The sequence below is a fragment of the Chiloscyllium plagiosum genome, unplaced genomic scaffold (genome assembly GCF_037043375.1).
Source record: "Chiloscyllium plagiosum isolate Xiang-an unplaced genomic scaffold, Cpla_swu_hap1 HiC_scaffold_49, whole genome shotgun sequence".
Classification (NCBI taxonomy): Eukaryota; Metazoa; Chordata; class Chondrichthyes; order Orectolobiformes; family Hemiscylliidae; genus Chiloscyllium; species Chiloscyllium plagiosum.
This window is the reverse complement of record NW_028270187.1, coordinates 7,794,303-7,812,775: the sequence shown is the minus strand read 5'-3', so window position 1 is coordinate 7,812,775 and position 18,473 is coordinate 7,794,303. Positions and strand designations below refer to the sequence as shown.

At 42.3% G+C, this 18,473-nt stretch overlaps 1 pseudogene; it reads left to right on the top strand.

The window, feature by feature from the left end:
• LOC148135461 (Fc receptor-like protein 4) overlaps positions 1-18,473 on the top strand; it is a 451,279-nt pseudogene that overhangs the window by 339,773 nt on the left and 93,033 nt on the right.

Genomic DNA, 18,473 nt, shown 5'->3' with positions numbered 1-18,473 from the left:
CAAAGTTATTCCTCATATCTCTCTCGAACAGACTCTGCTCCCATGTTCTTGATTAAATTGGAGAAAGTTTCTATTCATTCAGCACTGGATGTTGGGACGTTGTGTGAGTTGGAGGGAGCTTCAAGGGAATGTTGGTCACATACACCTGCTCTGTAGTCCTTCATGGTGGCGGAAGTGGCTTTTTTGGGAGGTTATGCTCAAGGTATGGTTGAGCAGTTGGTCGATAAAACCCCTCTCATTCTCCTTCCAGCACTGTGGAATATAATGTGGAAAAATATATCGGGCGGCACGGTAGCTCAGTGGTTAGCACTGCTGCCTCACAGCACCAGGATCCCAGGTTTGATTCCAGTCTCGGGTCACCGTCTGTGTGGAATTTGCACATTGTTCCCAAAATTGCATGGATTTGCTCCGATTTCCTCCTACAGTCCAAAGATTTGCAGGTCAGGTGAATTGGCCATGGTAAATTGCCCGTAGTGCTAGGTGCATTGGTCAGAGGGAAATGGGTCTAGGTGGTTACTTTTCAGAGGGTCAGTGTGGACAGAAGGGCCTGTTTGCACACTGTAGGGAATCTAATCTAATATGCATTTCGGTAGGAAGACTAGGAGAGGTGAATATTATTAAACGATGGAAAATTGCAGTACAGAGAATTTTGGGTTCTTCCACTTGAAAGATGAAAAACTAGCATCCAGATTCAGTGGGTATTCAGGAAAGGAAATTGTCAGTTAGCTTTTATTGAAAGGGAATGGGGAGGAAAAAATGGAAGTTTTGCTAAAACTGTTCAAGACAGGAGTCAGATCACACGTGGAATACTGAGAGTTGCTTTTGTCCCTTGTTTTGGGAAAGGCAGTCCGTAGAGTATTCAGGAGATTGATCCTGGATATGGGAGCAATTTCTCAGGAAATGAGTTTGAGCAGACTGCTTCTGTACTCATTGGAGTTCAGAAGATGAGACAAGACCTTATGGAAAGATTCTGAGGGGCATGACATTGTAGATTCAGGGAGATTGTTACTACTTGTTTGAGAGTTGAGGACACAATCTCAGAGTAAGGAATCACCTGTTTAAAATGGATGTGGAGGAATTCCTGCTGTTACAGTACAGAATACTGCAGTGGCCTGTGGAGGCTGTGCTGCTCAGTGTGTCCAAGGCTGAGATAAATAGATTTTTAATTAGTAAGGGATTCAAGGGTGGGGGCATAAGGCAGGAAAATCAAGCTGAGGATTATTGGATCAGCTTTGATCTCACTGAATGGTGACAGCAGACTTGCTGGGTTTTTAGATTAGATTACTTAGTGTGGAAACAGGCCCTTCGGCCCAATAAGTCCACACCAACCCGCCCCGCCAAAGCGCAACCCACCCAGACCCATTTCCCTACATTCACCCAACTCTACAGGCAATGTAGCATGGCCAATTCATCTAACCTGCACATTTTTGGACTGTGGGAGTAAACCGGAGCACCCGGAGGAAACCCACACAGACACGGGGAGAATGTGGACAAGTCTTTAGCAGATCACTGCCCGTCACACTGGGGAAAGGCCATTCATCTATTCCAAGGGTGGGAAAGGATTCACTCGATTATCCATCTTGCTGAAACCCGAGCAAGTACACACAGAGAAACAGACCGTTGAAATACTCAGAATGTGGGAAATGTTTTAAAAACTCTGGGGCACTGATATCCCAACAACATCCTCACAGTGACCCTTCATGTGCTCTCATTGTGGGTGTAGGTTCAAGCTATCATCCAACCTGATTAATCACCAGCGGATCCACACTGGGGAGAGACCATTCACCTGCTCACACGATGGGAAAGGATTTTCTTATAAATCCAACCTGTTAAAACACAAGCGATCTCTCAGAATGTAGAGATTGTTCTGCTGTACTGACTGTGGGAAGAGATTCATTGTGAAATCCAAGTTGCTGAAACACCAGTGTATACATGAGAAATGACAGTGCCTGGTTTTTACTGTGAACATCTCCCTGCTTCATAGTCTCATCCAGAAGATTTCATTTCAATTCCCACCTGACATGGAGCTATGTCAAAGAACTTAATTCTTTTTGTAATTGATAACTGAATAATATCCACTCGGGCAGGTTTCTACTGACGTTGATGAACTCCAGCTCAGTTAAAGGGATGACTATTCTGGGTGACAGTGAAATAAATGCACTTTGTGTTAAACACACTGTATAAAACCTATTTCTAATTTCTAAATGCTCATTGAAGTGATCTCCCTCTGACTGTGTTATGGAAGAATCAATGTTTTGTAAAAAATTACCAGGAGACACAGAAAATCCTTCACGAAATTAAACTTCAATCTTGAAAATCAAAACTGTGGGAGCCAGCTAAATGTCTTCCCTGGCTCCCCACAGGCTCTTTGTTCTCCTGCAACTTATACAGTTGTCCTTCCCGCGCTTATCGGGTACATTAGCATAACCAGTCAAGCTGGCTTGCTTTATCTTTCTAAACTAATCACCGTCTGCCACACAGGTTCCCTCCATCACACTTAACCTATCACATTACAACCTCATTGTCTCATGAACCAGTGATTTGGCTAACCTATCACAATGCACTATCATTATCTGTTACTGGAGCCCTATAATATGATACCAGGCATGCATTACAACACTAAAATAACTACATAACTGCCAGAGTAACTTCCTTAACTGAAGGAGGAGTTGAAATTTTCTGTTGATCACATCCAGCATCCAATTTGATTCATTGTAGTCTTTCTCAATTGACCGTGTCAAAATTCTAGCTTGGTTACAGGTGTTAATAAAAAGGATAAAATTATATTAAATTATATTAAATTTGTGCTAACACTTTCTAACGTCCTTCGCACTTGCTTTTGAAATGTTTCCCTTTCTCTCTCCTCCATCTTGTAAGGAGCTCATGCAACTGCTTTGTCATTCAGATTGAGATAATCTGAGCAGCTGTCTCTTTCATGTCCCTCCTTTCCCTGAAACTGTCTCTGAAGTTCCACTTTGTCAGAATCCTGAATACTCAACTTCCTCCAGCCCCCCTCCTACCTTGGGAGCTCCTCATGTCCACGAGAACCAACTTCTCGTCTCTTGACCATTTTCCCACTCAACCTCCTCCCATCCACTGATACTGGTCACAGTTCTTGCTCTCGTCTCGTAAGGTCCCGGTCACTTTAACTCCACCATTATCATCCATCCAGTGAAAACCAATGTGGCCTCATTTCCAAACTCCCTTTTCTTCCCAAAAACCTAGAACTTGGTAACCTCCAAGGGCGGAGCCTATCCCTGGCACCTGCTGTTCTCAATCACATGACACCATGAGGTGAGCTCATCCAAAGGCATGGCATTAGTTTTCACACATCTGCTGGCATTACCCAATTCTACCTCATCAGACAACCCAATGTCTCCATTATTCCACTGTTGCTAAATTATCAGACAGTGTATTGTACAGCACTGGATGTTTTATTGACTTATTGAGTCACAGGATGTGGGCATCACTCGCTCATCCAGGGCAGTTAAGAGCCAACCACTTTGCTGTGGATTGAGAATCACGTACAGCAGACTGGGTATGGACAGAATTTCCTTCCTTTAAAGGACTTCAGTGTACCAGGTAGGATATTCCAACAATCAACCAGGTCATCATTAGTCTTTTAATTCCAGATTTCCATTGAATTCAAATTCCATCATCTGTCACAGTGGATATCCAAACCAGATCCCCCAAACATTACCTCGACCCCGAGTTTAATAGTCTGCCGATAATCCACTAAGCTACTGCTTCCATGAGCAGAAATTTGCTCCAGTTAAAAATTGCAAAAGTCCCTCTTGATCACTGTAATATAACAGCCCTTGCCCTGTTCACCTTGCCCTGTTTAAAAATTAAGAATTATCATGATCATGACCTGAATGTTGCATTGGTCAGTTGATGTCTTTCTACTCAGCTGATGGTGATTTACAGGCGATATCGCTCTTGTCTTCCTCCAGGCAAATGCCTGATGGACCAAGATAATGTCAAACTTCCTCAGTACAAAAACAAAGTGTGACCAACTCCTTCTAACAGACAGCAGCTATGTTACTGTTGTCAGATTGGATTGCATCAGACTCACATTGATCTCAGTTTCCAGAAGTCCAAGAGTCAAACACAACTGATGAAAAATTTTTTACAATTTCTCCCTACACTCAATGCTTAACAGCTCAGTTCCAATAAATGCCATTATGCATAGTCAGTTATCGTTTGCAACATCAGAAGAGGGAGAGACTGTATCCTCATCTGAAACATACATTCAGGAACTGCATTAGTTCCACATGTAGTAAAGGCAATTTTAAAGTTACAATCAACGTGAACAAACAGATCATGCTCTTACATTGATACAGCAAGGATTTATGTAGCAAGTATTGAGTGCAGATATAGAAGGAAACTTTGGCATTCTGAGTAACTGAGAAGGACAAAATTAATCTTTTGATAAATAGAAATCCTATGCAAAGACACAATAATTAAACTGTTTAAATTCCAAATAAATCTCTGAGCCAAAGCCTGACGTTGAGAGAATGCTTACTGCATGTGCATACACTTGCACAAAACCCCCATCATCTCCACCCCCACCCTCATGTGTACTTGCATGCGTATGCACGCACACACCATTCTCTCACAGTTACTTACTGATTTACAATAGTTGCAAATTTGTACACCATCCTGAAATACACATTACAGCATTTAACAATAATGAAGATCCATATACACTGCAACTATCAAAAAACATTACATCAAATTGATTTCTACTCTGATATCAAATCCGAGATCTACAGCACAGAATAAGTCTCTTCAAATTTTTAAGTTTGCACTGATCAAAAACAGTCCATAAAACAACATAACAGTTGACTGATCCCTTTTAACTAGCATTCCATTTCCAAGCAAATATCAAGGTAGCAGAGAAGCTATCATACCCATCTGTATCAGAAGATCTTTCTCTAATTCATCATTTTGTAGGTATTTTATTTTTCTGTCCAGCAAGAAAGTATTTTTCTATTATTCCATTTGTATTTCAAAATTTGTTCTGATTTTCTATGAAAAGCCCTGCATTCCTCTTGACCCTTCCCTCGGTATGTTAGAAAAAAGCAAGGAATCAGTATATAGTTTTATCAAGGAGTCCATGGAATTGGATCGTTACTATTTAAAGCAGTGCAGAAAGAAAGAAAAATCCAAAATTGGTAGGTTTGTCAAGCTGCTCAATTGACAGTTCAAATATTCTTCACTGAATGGTGGAAAAGAAAAGTCCTTTTGCTTTCCTACTCCCTACCGTTGAGCAACACAACAGTACTGCACCAGATCCTGTCCAGATTGGTAAATAAAATAGAATTGGCCAATTCTCTTTCCTGTACAAGGGACACTGTGGTCAGTCAGCTGCAATGCAGATGAGTGTTCACTTATTTGCAAGTGGGTTTGGTTAATATTGATCATTAATTCATTGGTAAAATATGTCACTATGCAAAAATTGATAGCATCCTTAAAACCAAACCTTGATATCACTATTCCCAGTTACACTCCGCACTATAGGAGTTACAAAGGTCCATTGCTTTTCTCCCCTTGATTCTGAAGAAAAGCACAGTTTCTTTTCTGCTGCAATGTGTTGCATGTTCACTTGTCCATGAATCCTACAGGCATTAAAATTAAAGAACATTGGTTGTGGACATTATCGAATGACATGTGCAGTGCCAGAGATTAACAGATATACAAACACATCCACTTTCACTGACAGGAGCTGACTCCAGTGGCAATGGATAATACCTCATTCATGTCAAGTAGCAGAAGTTTGAACAATGAATTATACTTGCAGTTACTAAAAGTGGCATGTTTCCATTTAGGTGGCACTGAAGCACTGTGAAACACAATAACCAAGAATAAGATGCACATTGATATCTAGTGTCAGAAAGTGAATGAATCCCATTCCAACACTTTCCCCACACTCTCATTCTGGTTGAAGGCCTGAGTAATGCAGAAGCATTTCTGTATTTTTTTAATGTATGAAACACTGATTTATAAGGCGTTAAATTCACCTCATAATGTGTATCAGATCATGACATGCAAAATTGGAAACACAAGGAGACATACAGAATATGTCAGTGTGATATAGATCAGTGCCACTCCTTTCAAGTGATACAGATTGGCAGCACAACAGAAAACTCATTCTTTAATGGTGACAGGAAATAAAATGAAACTTAGGCCCAGGTATTTCCAAATATGGACAATTTTAAATTGAGTCACCAAACCATTAATCGCTTCAGTTAGTGTTAGATGTTACATCTTACAGTGTCCAGCAGCAACTGATAAAGACTACTGTGTACATAAAATGTTAAAAAACAGTCTGAATGCAATAAAATTCAGATTCATGGCAAAGATAACTATTGAACTAACATTCATCCCTCAATCACAAATGGTTAGTGAATATTGATCGAGTTTATCCTACACTCAGACCAAACAAATACAACTGAACATGGAAAGAGAATGAGATCCACATACTCTTACCTGACACTGTTGCCCACAGAACAAATCTGGCTCTATAGTTATTCAAAGACAGAGAACTGCAGAAATAATCTCAAATTAGCTTTATATAAAGATACTAGCGGTGAGTGGATAAAGTTCAGAATCCCAACAGTTAGTGGAAACTAGTATGGAGAACAGGTGAAGAATAGAATGTCCCAATGTGGACTGTACCAATTCGGTGACTCTCATAAATCACAAAATCAGAAGACATTCAGGCCTAATCACCACATCCGAAAATCTACTATCACAGAATCAATCACAGTCACAGAGAACTCTTTTTCCAAATTTTATGCACGGGATGACGGCATCACTGGCTAGGCCAGCATTTATTGCCCATCCCTAACTGCTCAGGGGGTAGTTATGTGTCAGCCACATTGCTGTGGGTCTGGAGACACATGTAGGCCAGACCAGGTAAGGATGGCAGTTTCCTTCCTTAAAGGACATTAGTGAACCAGATAGGGTTTTCAGACAAACAACAATACATTCGTTGTCATTATTCAACTCTTAGAATATTATTGGCTGCCAGCGAATTACGCAACTTTGATACAGAAGAGTTGAATGTGACTGGTATTGATTGAGCAGTCACACAGCAGAAACTGACCAGGTTAGATCAATTCCTGAAGTCTCATGTGGACACAACAGAAACTGACAGGTGTAGATTGATAGCTGCTCTCGCATATTCACTCTGCAGAAGCTGAAAGGGAGAGCATGATATGTAAACACACACCCCAAATCCCAAATTGTGTGCACGCACACACAATTTTCCTAGCTGCTATGTGGTCCTCTCTATTCTGAGGAAACGGAGTGTAGATTGGGTGTCCGCTTTGCCGAAAACTTACATTCTGTCCAGAAAAAAGTACCTGAGCTTCCAGTTGCCTGCCACTTCAACACACCACCCTGTTCCCTGGCCAACATCTCTGTCTCAGGCTTGCTGCAGTGCTCCAGTGAAGCTCAGTGCAAGCTGGAAGAACAGCAAGTCATTTTGTGCTTGGCAACTTGACAGCCTTCCGGACTCAATATTTAGTTATACAACTTTAGGGCTACAGCTCTCCCGTGTCTTTACCTGAAAGCTCACACACCAGCCCTTGTTATCACTTAGTATGCTATTATACACTAACAGTCATTGACAATCTCTATTAACAGCTATTCATCCTCCTCATCTGACCGTGATCCACTCATTTGTCTGTACAACTGTTGTTCCCTCTCTTTGGATTCTATCTCCATATGTCATTTACTCCTTACCCTTCAACACACACTATCTTCTGCAGATAAACAAATAATTTCCTGGCTACCATCAGTTCTCAGGAAGGGTTATTGGACTGGAAATTTTAACTTTGATCAAACTTCACAGACTCTGTCAGACCTGCTGAGCTTTTCCAGCAATTTATTTTTGTATTTGACTTGCAGCATTTGCAGTTCTTTTGATTTTTATTTTGAAATTAATAACTATATTTTCATATTTAGAGAGCAGAAACTACCAGGGATAATTGATAACCACATTCACATGCTCACAAAATAAATTCTGTCATGCAAACATTGATAAATACACTCAGATTTACACTCAGATTTACTGGGAAGGAGTCTTAAATAAACTTAACTAAACCGTCACAAAGCAAAAACTGACAGGGACTGTTAGGAACTAAATTCTCACTTTCACATAGCAGAAACTGGCAGGTTTTGATTGACAATTACCTAAACATATTCACCAAGCAGATTTCCTCAGGAGGCTAAGGAAATTCAGAATGTCCATAAAGACACTTCCAACTTTTTATAGATGCACCACAGAAAGCATCATATCTGGATGTGTCACAGCATGGTATGGCTATTGTGCTGCCCAAGACTCCAAGGAACTACAGAGAGTTTGGAATGGCGGGACTATCTTATGCTGAAAGATTGGAGCGACTGGGCTTGTATACCCTTGAGTTTAGAAGACTGAGAGGGGATCTGATTGAGATATATAAGATTATTAAAGGATTGGACACTCTGGAGGCAGGAAACATGTTTCCGCTGATGGGTGAGACCCGAACCAGAGGACACAGCTTAAAAATAAGGGGTAGGCCATTTAGGACAGAGATGAGGAGAAACTTCTTCACCCAGAGAGTGGTGGGTGTGTGGAATGCTCTGCCCCAGAGGGCAGTGGAGGCCCAGTCTCTGGATTCGTTTAAGAAAGAGTTGGATAGAACTCTCAAAGATAGTGGAATCAAGGGTTATGGAGATAAGGCAGGAACAGGATACTGATTGAGGATGATCAGCCATGATCATAATGAATGGTGGTGCAGGCTCGAAGGGCAGAATGGCCTACTCCTGCACCTATTGTCTATTGACCACATTTACACCTTCCCCCGTCTTGGGAAAGCAACCGACATAATCAAAAAATCCATCTGACCCCTGTTATATTCTCCTCCACTCTCTTCTGTCAGGGAGAAGTTTGAATACACCATCCAACAGGTTCATGAACAGCTTCCCCGCTGTCATCAGACTTTTGAATGGACCACTCAAATTTTAATGTTAATCTCTCTCTCTCTCTGGACCTTCTCTGAAGCATTAACACTGTATTCCAAATTCTGTTCTATTACCCGAATGCACTTTGTATGATATGATCTGCCTGTAAAGCGCACAGAACAATACTTTTCATTACAACTCGTGCATGTGACAATAACAAATCAGATCAAGTCAAATAGATAACTACAGCCTCATTCATCTAGCAGAATCTGAGAGTTACATGTTGATAACTACAGTCATACAAACTGACAGGAAAAGATGGATAAATACACTCAAACACTGACATTACAGAGCCTGACAGGGAAAGATTGACAACTGAACTCTCACATTCACAAGACTGAAACTGATAGTGACAGATGAGAACTTAGCTCACACATTCACATTGCAGGAATAGATTGACAATTACACAAAACTATTCGGTGAGCAGAAACTGACAGCTACAGATTGGTAACTATATTTATGTATTCACACAGCGGGGTCTGAAAGGTATAGATTGACAACTACATTCTTTCTTTGACAAGGAAGAAACTGACAGATTAGATTAGATTAGATGAGATGACTTTACAGTGTGGAAACAGGCCCTTCGGCCCAACAAGTCCACACCGACCCGCCGAAGCGCAAACCACCCATACCCCTACATTTACCCCTTACCTAACATTACGGACAATTTAACATGGTCAATTCACCTAACCTGCACATCTTTGGACTGTGGGAGGAAACCGGAGCTCCCGGAGGAAACCCACGCAGACACGGGGAGAATGTGCAAACTCCACACAGTCAGTCGCCTGAGGCGGGAATTGAACCCGGGTCTCTGGCGCCTGAGGCGGGAATTGAACCCGGGTCTCTATTCTCAGGTAGAGAATAATAACTGTACTCCCACATTCACATCGCTGAAATTGACGGATACAGTTTGATTAATACACCCATATTCACAGAGCAGAATCTGATGTGTACTGATCATTAACTGTATTTGCATACTGACAGGGTCGGATTTGTACCTGCACTCTCATATTAACATATTAGTATTACGACATGGTGGTAAATCCCTCTGCTAATTAAACCAAATACACGGAAAAGCTCACCTCGCCTAATAATCTATTAAAATATTAGTGACAGAGGACTACCCAAATTCCACTATTTAACACTGAAAGTGAACATTAACAACAATTATTTGCAACTCTAAGCCTCCTTTCGCTTGAAGATTTGTTATCTACCTCCCAATCTTTAACAATGTGCTGATCCAATAAAGTCCCTATTAAATTTACAGTAACTTAATTTTCAAAACCAGCCAGTGGCTGTCATTCCCAGTGTCGATCTTCCTCTATTTGTAGATCTCCCTGGGTCATCTTCAGTCTTCGGCTGCAAAGATTACTTGGTATGTCAGGAACTAAAGGTCACAATTTCAAGATTGTCAGCAAGAGAGCGAGGAGTGAGATGAGGAGAAATATCTTTACTCAGAGTTGTTAGGATTTGGATTGTGCAGCCTGAGATCGTGGTGGAGGTATGTTTCCATATGAGGTATGAAATGAGAGCTGGATATGTATTAGAAGTGATTAAATTAGGGGCAAAGAAGATAGGGATGGAAAACAATCCTGCCTTGAATTATTTCCAGCTCATCACAATTTAAACAAAACATGGACAGTACATTCAATTCATTGGCTCATCTGCCTGGACTCATTCGCCAGGAGATGAAATGGATATCCAAGTTAAGAATGATCAGCATAAAATCTCAAATCTCGGCCACCAACAGTTAGATTGTGCAACAGTGGAAATAGACTGACACACTGAGGGTTGTGGAAGAGACAATTATGCAGATGGTTTCTCAAGACAAGTCCATCTTTGGAACTGATATCTTGCTGACTGAATTGAGACAAAGCCTAGCTTAGTCGCAGTAACATGCCTTCTCTTCCTTGTCCTCCTCATTTGCTGCAATGTAGGATTGCTATTGATCGATTTGTGAAGCTTCACAGGCTTTCTTTTACACTGTTCTCACGATATCAGTGGAAGGTTGACATAAACGCTTCCCTCTTCATCTTGACCTGGTTCCTCATCCCCTCCTGTACCTGTGTGCCTCAGAGTGGTATATGTGATGCAGGGTAGTTGCTGCTCTGTTTGGTCAGCCTGAAAACAGGACAACACAGAAACATAGTAGAAAGAAGCAGGACCAAAAGTAGTGTCATTGTGGACAGAGAAGGAGGTTATCTAAGAGTACAATGGAAACTTGATCCAGATGAAGTTTAATTTAGATAAATGTGACGTGTTGTATTTTGGTAAGGCAAACCAGGGCAGGACTTATACTGTTAATTGTACAAGTCTGGGGAGTGTTTCTAACAAACAGACCTAGGGGTGCAGGAAGACAGTTCCTTGAACGTGGTGTCACAGCTAGACACTGTGGTGAAGGTAGCATTTACCATGCTTCCCTTCACTGATCAGAGCACTGGCGGCAGGAGTTGGGGCGTCATGTTACAGCTGTACAGGATGTTGGTGAGGTCACTTTTAGAACACTATCTACAGTGCTGGTCAACCTGCTGTGGAAAGGATGTTCTCAATTTGGAAAGGGTACAGAAAAGATTTACAAAGATGTTACCATGACTATAGATTTGAGAAGAAGCTGCTTAATCTGGGAGCTTTTCTCCCAGTTTTTCAGAGACTGCGGGGTGACATGAGAGGTTATAAAATCACAAGGGGCATAGATAAGGTAAACAGCTATGGTCTTTTCCCCAGGGTAGGGGTGTCCAAAACTAGTGGGCATAGGTTTAAGGTGAGAGGGAAAAGATTAAAAAGGGATCTGAGAGGCAAACTTATCACACAGAGGGCAGAGTATATGGAATGAACTGCCAGAGAAAGTGGTAGAGGCAGGTACAATTACAACATTTCAAAGACATTTGGAAAGGTACATGGATAAGAAAGGTTTAGAGCAATATGGGCCAAATGGGACTAGTTGAGTTTGGGAAACCTGTTAAGCTTGGGCGAGTTGGGCCGACGGGCCTGTTTCCATGCTGTATAACTGTAAATTTGGATGAGAATAACAAACTTTGCCTGAAAGACAGAATGTACAGGAGGAGCTGTGAATATCTGGGGTTATTATCCAGACCAATTTCTCTTGGCAAACCAAGTGATTTCAACAAGCCGAAAACTGACCCTGACAAACGTTATTTCTCTGCACTCTGAAGAGGATGCGGCCACCTCTGCCAAAGTGGGAAGTGGATGCAATTCCGAAATGTCCTTGAACCAATCGACTTGCTCAGCCAGAAGGAGGTGAGGAATTTGGAAAGGATTAGGAGTCATGTGCAGAGCAGACTGGATGAGGAGGACAGATTTCATTTCCTGAAGGACCATCATAGACAGAAACAGGAGAAGGCTATTCGGCCCCTCGAGCCTGCTCAGCCATTCAATAGCATTGTGGCTAATGCACCATTCCTCATGCTCACTTTCCTGCACTTAACATGTAATCTTCAATTCCCCGACTGATCAAGAATCTATGTACCCCAGCTTTAAACTTGCTCCCTGCCCCCACACACAGCTCTCTGTGGCAAGGAGTTCCAAACACTCAATCTTCCGAGAGAAGAAATTCCTCCTCACCTCAGTCTTCAATTTTGAACCAGATGGTTATTTGTTCCTGACAACAGTCATCATTAGAGTCTTAACTCCAGATCTATTTTTGTTTCAAATTGAATTCCAAATCCACCACCTGCCGCACTAAGATTCAAATTCACATCTGCAGGACACACCCTAGGGAGCTGAAAACATAGAATTTTGCTTCCCCATTATTTCAGAAACTGAAAATGAATCTCATCAAAATTAAATTCAGAATAAATTTCACCACATCTTTGGGCTAAACATTGATGTCACCATAATCCACACAGTGTGGACAGAGACCATTCAGCCCATCCAGTCTGCCCAAGCCAGTGAAGAGCATCCCAAACAAGCCCTGACCCTATCCCCGTAGCCCTGCATTAACCATGGCCAATCCCCCTCACCTGCACATCATAGAATCCTACAGTGTGGAAGCAGGCCTTTCAGCCCATCGAGTCCATACTGATCCTCTGAATAGCATCCCACCCAGATACACTGCCCTATGCTAGCCCTGTAACACTGCGTCTGCATTGGCTAACCCTCTTCGCCTGCCTATCCCTCACACTGTGGGCAACTTAGCATGGCCAATCCATCGAAACTCCACACCTTTGGACTTTGGGAGGAAACCAGAAAACCTGGAGAAAACCCATACAGAGAAGGGGACAACGTGCAAACTCCACACAGACAGTCACCCGAGGCTGAAATTGTTCCTGGGTCCCTGGTGCTGTGAGACAGCAATGCTAACCACCCAGCCACTGAGCCTCCCAATGTTTTTGCCATTGGCCATGTAGGGGTTGGTTAGCTCAGCTGATTCTATGTTGGCTTACAATGTATTGTCACGTTGACAGCTTGTAGTTCAATTGCTGCTCTGGTTGAGATTGCTATGAATGATCATTCCCTGTGCCTTAGATGTGGCAACCCTCAGGTTAAACCATAAACATTTATTGCTTTTTCTCTCTCTTTCTCTCCCACACCTCTCTCTCCCTCTCTCTAATGAGACAATGCAGACTTTACATTATCTGCCTGCTAAAAACATAACTTTGCTGATTAAAATTTAACAGCCCTCTTTTTCACTCAAAAATAACCACTGTCTTTCTTTCCTGATGCACCAGTGGAATGAGCTATAAATAAAAGAAAAGACATTTTACCAGCGGGACATATCTAAATGAACTGTGAGATGATACACAGAGAGATTTACCAGCAGGTTGCCTTGGGGGCTGGAGAGTTTCAGTGATTGGGAGAGATAGGACAGACTGGGGTTGTTGACCTTACAGCACAGTAGATTGAAAGAGAGGGATGTATAAAACAATGAGGGGTGAAGATAGGAAGGAACTTTCACCCCTTGACAGAGGTGGAGGAGGGGCATAGATTGGAGGTAAGGGCCAGGAGGTTTCGAGGGGATGTGAAGAAAATTTTGTTTACACAGAGGATGGTGGGGAATCTGGAACTCACTGCCTGTAAGGGTGGGAGAAGATGAAACACTCATCACATTGAAGAACGATTTAGATGTACATTCGTGACGCCAGGGCTATGGGGCCAGGTGCTGAGGAAATGGGATTAGAGAATAGTGAGGTGGTTGTTTCTGACCGGCACAGACTCGATGGGCCGATGGGCCTTTTCCTGGGCTGTAGATCTCTCAGAAGTTATGATGAACGCACTTTGTGATTTGTATTCTACATCCAAGATACCATCCAACTGCAATGTGATTTTGTACATTTCATGTTCAGAGATTTGACTTCAAAAGAGAGATTGAGTAATCAAGGCCAATACTCTCTGAAGTTTAGAGGAATGAGAGGAGATCCAACTGAGGGATATAGGACACTAAAGGGGGTGGGATTGACAAAGGAGACAGAGAGAGGATGTTTCCTCATGTGGGACAATTTAGAACGAGGGGGTCATTGTTTCAGGAGAAGAGGGTGGGACAGATTGAAAACAGTGATGCTGAGAAATGGCTTCTCTCCAAGGGAGAGGGGGTGGGAATCTCTGACACTTCACCCCACCTCCCCCAGTAATGGGGGGCATGTCCGCACACTAAATAAATTGAAGGAGGGGACTGACAGATTGTTAATCAGTTAAAGGGAGTGGGGGCAGGAAATTAGGGCTGAGACTGGGATGAGATGAGTCACAGCCGTATAGAATGGGGATAGCAGGCTCCTGAGGGCCCATCGCCCATATGTTGTGTTGGTCGTCCAGCTGCCTGAACACTTTTTAGTGTGGGTGACTCATAAAGCTCTGAATCAGAGGGACTAAACTGTGCGATGCATCACAATCTATTAGTCACTTAGTGCAAAGACCATAAGATATAGCAGCCATTCGACCCATCACATCTGCTCCAACATTCCTTCATGGCTAATATGTTTGTTAATCCTGCCTTCTCTCTGTAACGGTTGATCCTTCTACTGATCAAGAACCTATCTATCTCTATCTTGAAGACATAATGACAGCTGTCTGCAGTAATGTTTTCCACTTAGAAAACAGTCTCTATCTCTGTTCTTTCTACTAAAGTACATAACTTCCCACTTTCCCACATTGTATTCCATCTGCCATTTCATTGCCCACACTCTTCACCTGTCCAAATCCTTCTGCAGCATCCCTGCTTCCTCAACACTACCTGTCCTTCCACCTATCATTGTATCATCAAAGAAACACTCAGGACAGTGAAATGACAATGCTTCTCAGGTCAATGATGCTAGACCTAAAGTGAATGGCTCCTTGCCCCAAAGACCAAGGCCAGAAGGGGCCACTCTCAGACATTAAGCTGTTGTACTGGGGAAATCAACATATTGATGTCCCAGGGCCTAAAATTTAGGCATACCCTCAAAACAAGATGTCAGATAAAGCAATTAGCCATCAGTGTAACGTTTCCTCTTCCAATTCACATTGCCGTGTTGGTAATTTAGTTGACATAGATGGAACATGTCTATGATTTAGATGATTGCAAACACTATCAATTATTAATAAATTCAAAGGATGTAAAAAGATTCATGGATCTTCACTCAATGCCATGAGCAAGAGAAACACTAATGATGTTTAAAAGTGGCTGGGTTTTTCAGGGTTAAGATAAACTGGAGAAAATCTCCACTTTCACTGAACCAGAAATGTTATAAAAGTATATATATATTGTATTCTGTACAAGCGTTTCTTGTTTTGGAGATGATGCAAACTGAGTACACCAAACTGCTGTCTATTTCGGAGTCATCTACAATCAAGAAACAATAAGCAAAGTGAACCGAAAGGTTAGAAATCAGAATGTTAAACCAACAGCAAACGATACCTCAAAATTAAATACGGAATGATAATTAAGGTCACAGCCCCAATCCAGCAGGAATACAAACCTAAGCTCTTGGTTATAGATCAACCTTTTCAAAGCAGTTCATGAACCAGGTGACTCAATAACATCAAATGGGTATTTTGCATCAACATTCACTACAAAGTTGGCAGCTCCCCTCCCAGAACAAACTCACAAAGGGAAGGTGGAGGCCCTGGGGTAAATTACATTTTTTTATTATTCACTCATGGCACAAGGGCATCACCCTCTGGACCCAGTGTTTATTGCCCAACTCATCCCTACTTGTTCCCTTGAGAAGGTAGAGATGAGCTGCTTTCTTAAACTGCTGCAGTCCATGTGCTGTAGATAGACATATTGAATGGAAAGTTGTCTTCAACAGTAAACAGTCAGTCCACAGTTGGCAAACAATCTGTCCCTGCTGAGTTTTTCCAACAATTTCTGTGTCTCTTTTTATTTTTGACACTCAGTGCCTGAAGAAAGCTAATGAAATGCTGGCCTTTATATCAAGAGGACTGGGGTACAAGGATGCAGAAGGGATGCTGCAGTTATACAAAACCCTGGTTAGACCCACTTGGAGCAGATCTGGGCACCACACCTGAGGAAGGATAGATTGGCCCAGGAGGGAGTACAGCGCGAGTTTACAAGAATGATACCTGGGCTTCAGGGGTTAAGTTATGTGGAGAGATTACACAAATTAAGCCTGTTCTGTCCAGAATTTACACGGTTCAGGAATGGTCTGATTGAAGATATTAACAGGAAAAGACAGGGCGAATAAACTGTTTCCACTGTTTGGGGATCCTAGAAATTGGGAGGGCATAGCCGGAGAATTAGGACCAGACTGTTCAGGAGAGATGTTCGGAAGTACTACCACGCATACTGGCTGGGGGAGGTTTGGAACTCTCTTCCACAAACAGCAGGCATTGTTTTTTTTAATCAGTTGTTAGTTTTAAATCTGAGAGGTAAGTTTTTTGTTCAGCAAAGTTTTTAAGGGGATAAGGGCCAAAGACAGGTCTATGGAGTCAGGTCACAGATCAGGCATTGAATGGTGGAACAGGCTCAAGGGCCTTCTCCATGGCCTCCTCCTGCTCCTTTATACAAATATTCCACATTTATAAATCATGGAACCACCTGCAGTTACAAAGTGGCATTCCCACACACTGGAGCAATTAGTGATTTCAAATAGAAATTGAAAGTCCAAATTTTCTTTTCACACATTCCAGATCCCCACCGTCCTCTGGGTGAAACAATCCTCAAATCGCTCTCAAAACCTCTAACTCTTCACTTTAAAATGATGTCCCCCCTTGTTACTGACCCTTCGACTAAAGGAAACAGCTGCTTCCTGCCCTCCCTGTCCATGTCTCTCATAATAGAGTCAGAGACACTCACCAAGGAATCGGACCCTTCGGTCCAACTCGTCCATGCCATTCATAATCTCAAACTAAACTAGTCCAACTTGTTTGCACTTGGCCCTTATCTCTTCAACCTTTCCTATTCTTGAACTAATCTAAATGTCTTTTAAACATTGTAACTGACCCCTTATCCGCCACTTTCTCTGAAAGTTCAATCCACGCATGAGCCACTCTCCGTCAAAAAATGTTACCCGTCATGTCATTTTCAAAAATGTTTCTCTTCTCAACTGAAAAATATGTCCCGGTCTTTAAGTCCCCCACCCTAGGGAAAAGACACCTGCCATTCACCTCATCTATGCCCATCGAGATTTTATAAACTTCTACCCTCCAGTGAAAATAGTCCCAGTCCGTCCAGCCTCTCCTTATAACTCAAACTCTCCATTCCCAACAACATTCTGGAATATCTTTTCCGAACCCTCTCCAGCTTAATAATGTCCTTCCTCTAATGGGACAACCAGAACTGGACACAATACACCACAGCAGGCTTCACCAATGTCCTGTACAACCACAACATGGTGTCCGAACTCCAACATTCAATGGTCTGTGCAATGAAGGCAAGTGTTCTAAACACCTTCTCAGACACCCTGTCTACCTGTGACACAAACTCCAAAGAATTATGGACCTGAACCCCTCGGGTGCTGTGCTCGACAACACTACCAATCTTATACACCTCTGTCATGTCCTACTCCCCCATCAATCTTTTCTGTTGAAAATGAAACAACCCAAACTTCCCTCCAACACTTCCAGGAAGAGATTTGTTTTTGCGGATCTTCCCAATCAGATAAATACCAGCATGAATGCTGACCAATACGTGACGGTGTAGGATCAGCACCTCACAGAATCACACTCACCGTTTAATCGACTTGATCCAATCTGTGTATTCAAAATTTTTTGCAGGTCTGTCCTCACATGCACCCTCAGCTTGATCTTCCATTGCCTCCCCTGGAATGAAATATTTCCAGACCATTATCCAATCAAGTTCCAATCCCACTCATGACAACAATTTGCTGCTGTTTGCGTACAAAACCCCTGCCAATGAGGTCACTGAGCCAAGGTCCCAAGGAATGACTTCCTGGAATTGTCCGGAATATGGCTCAGAACTTGTATGTTCATAGACTCTGTCACAGAAAGCAGTCAGGGCCAGAATACTGTACGGAAGGTGACCATTCGTGTCTGTACCAGCTCCC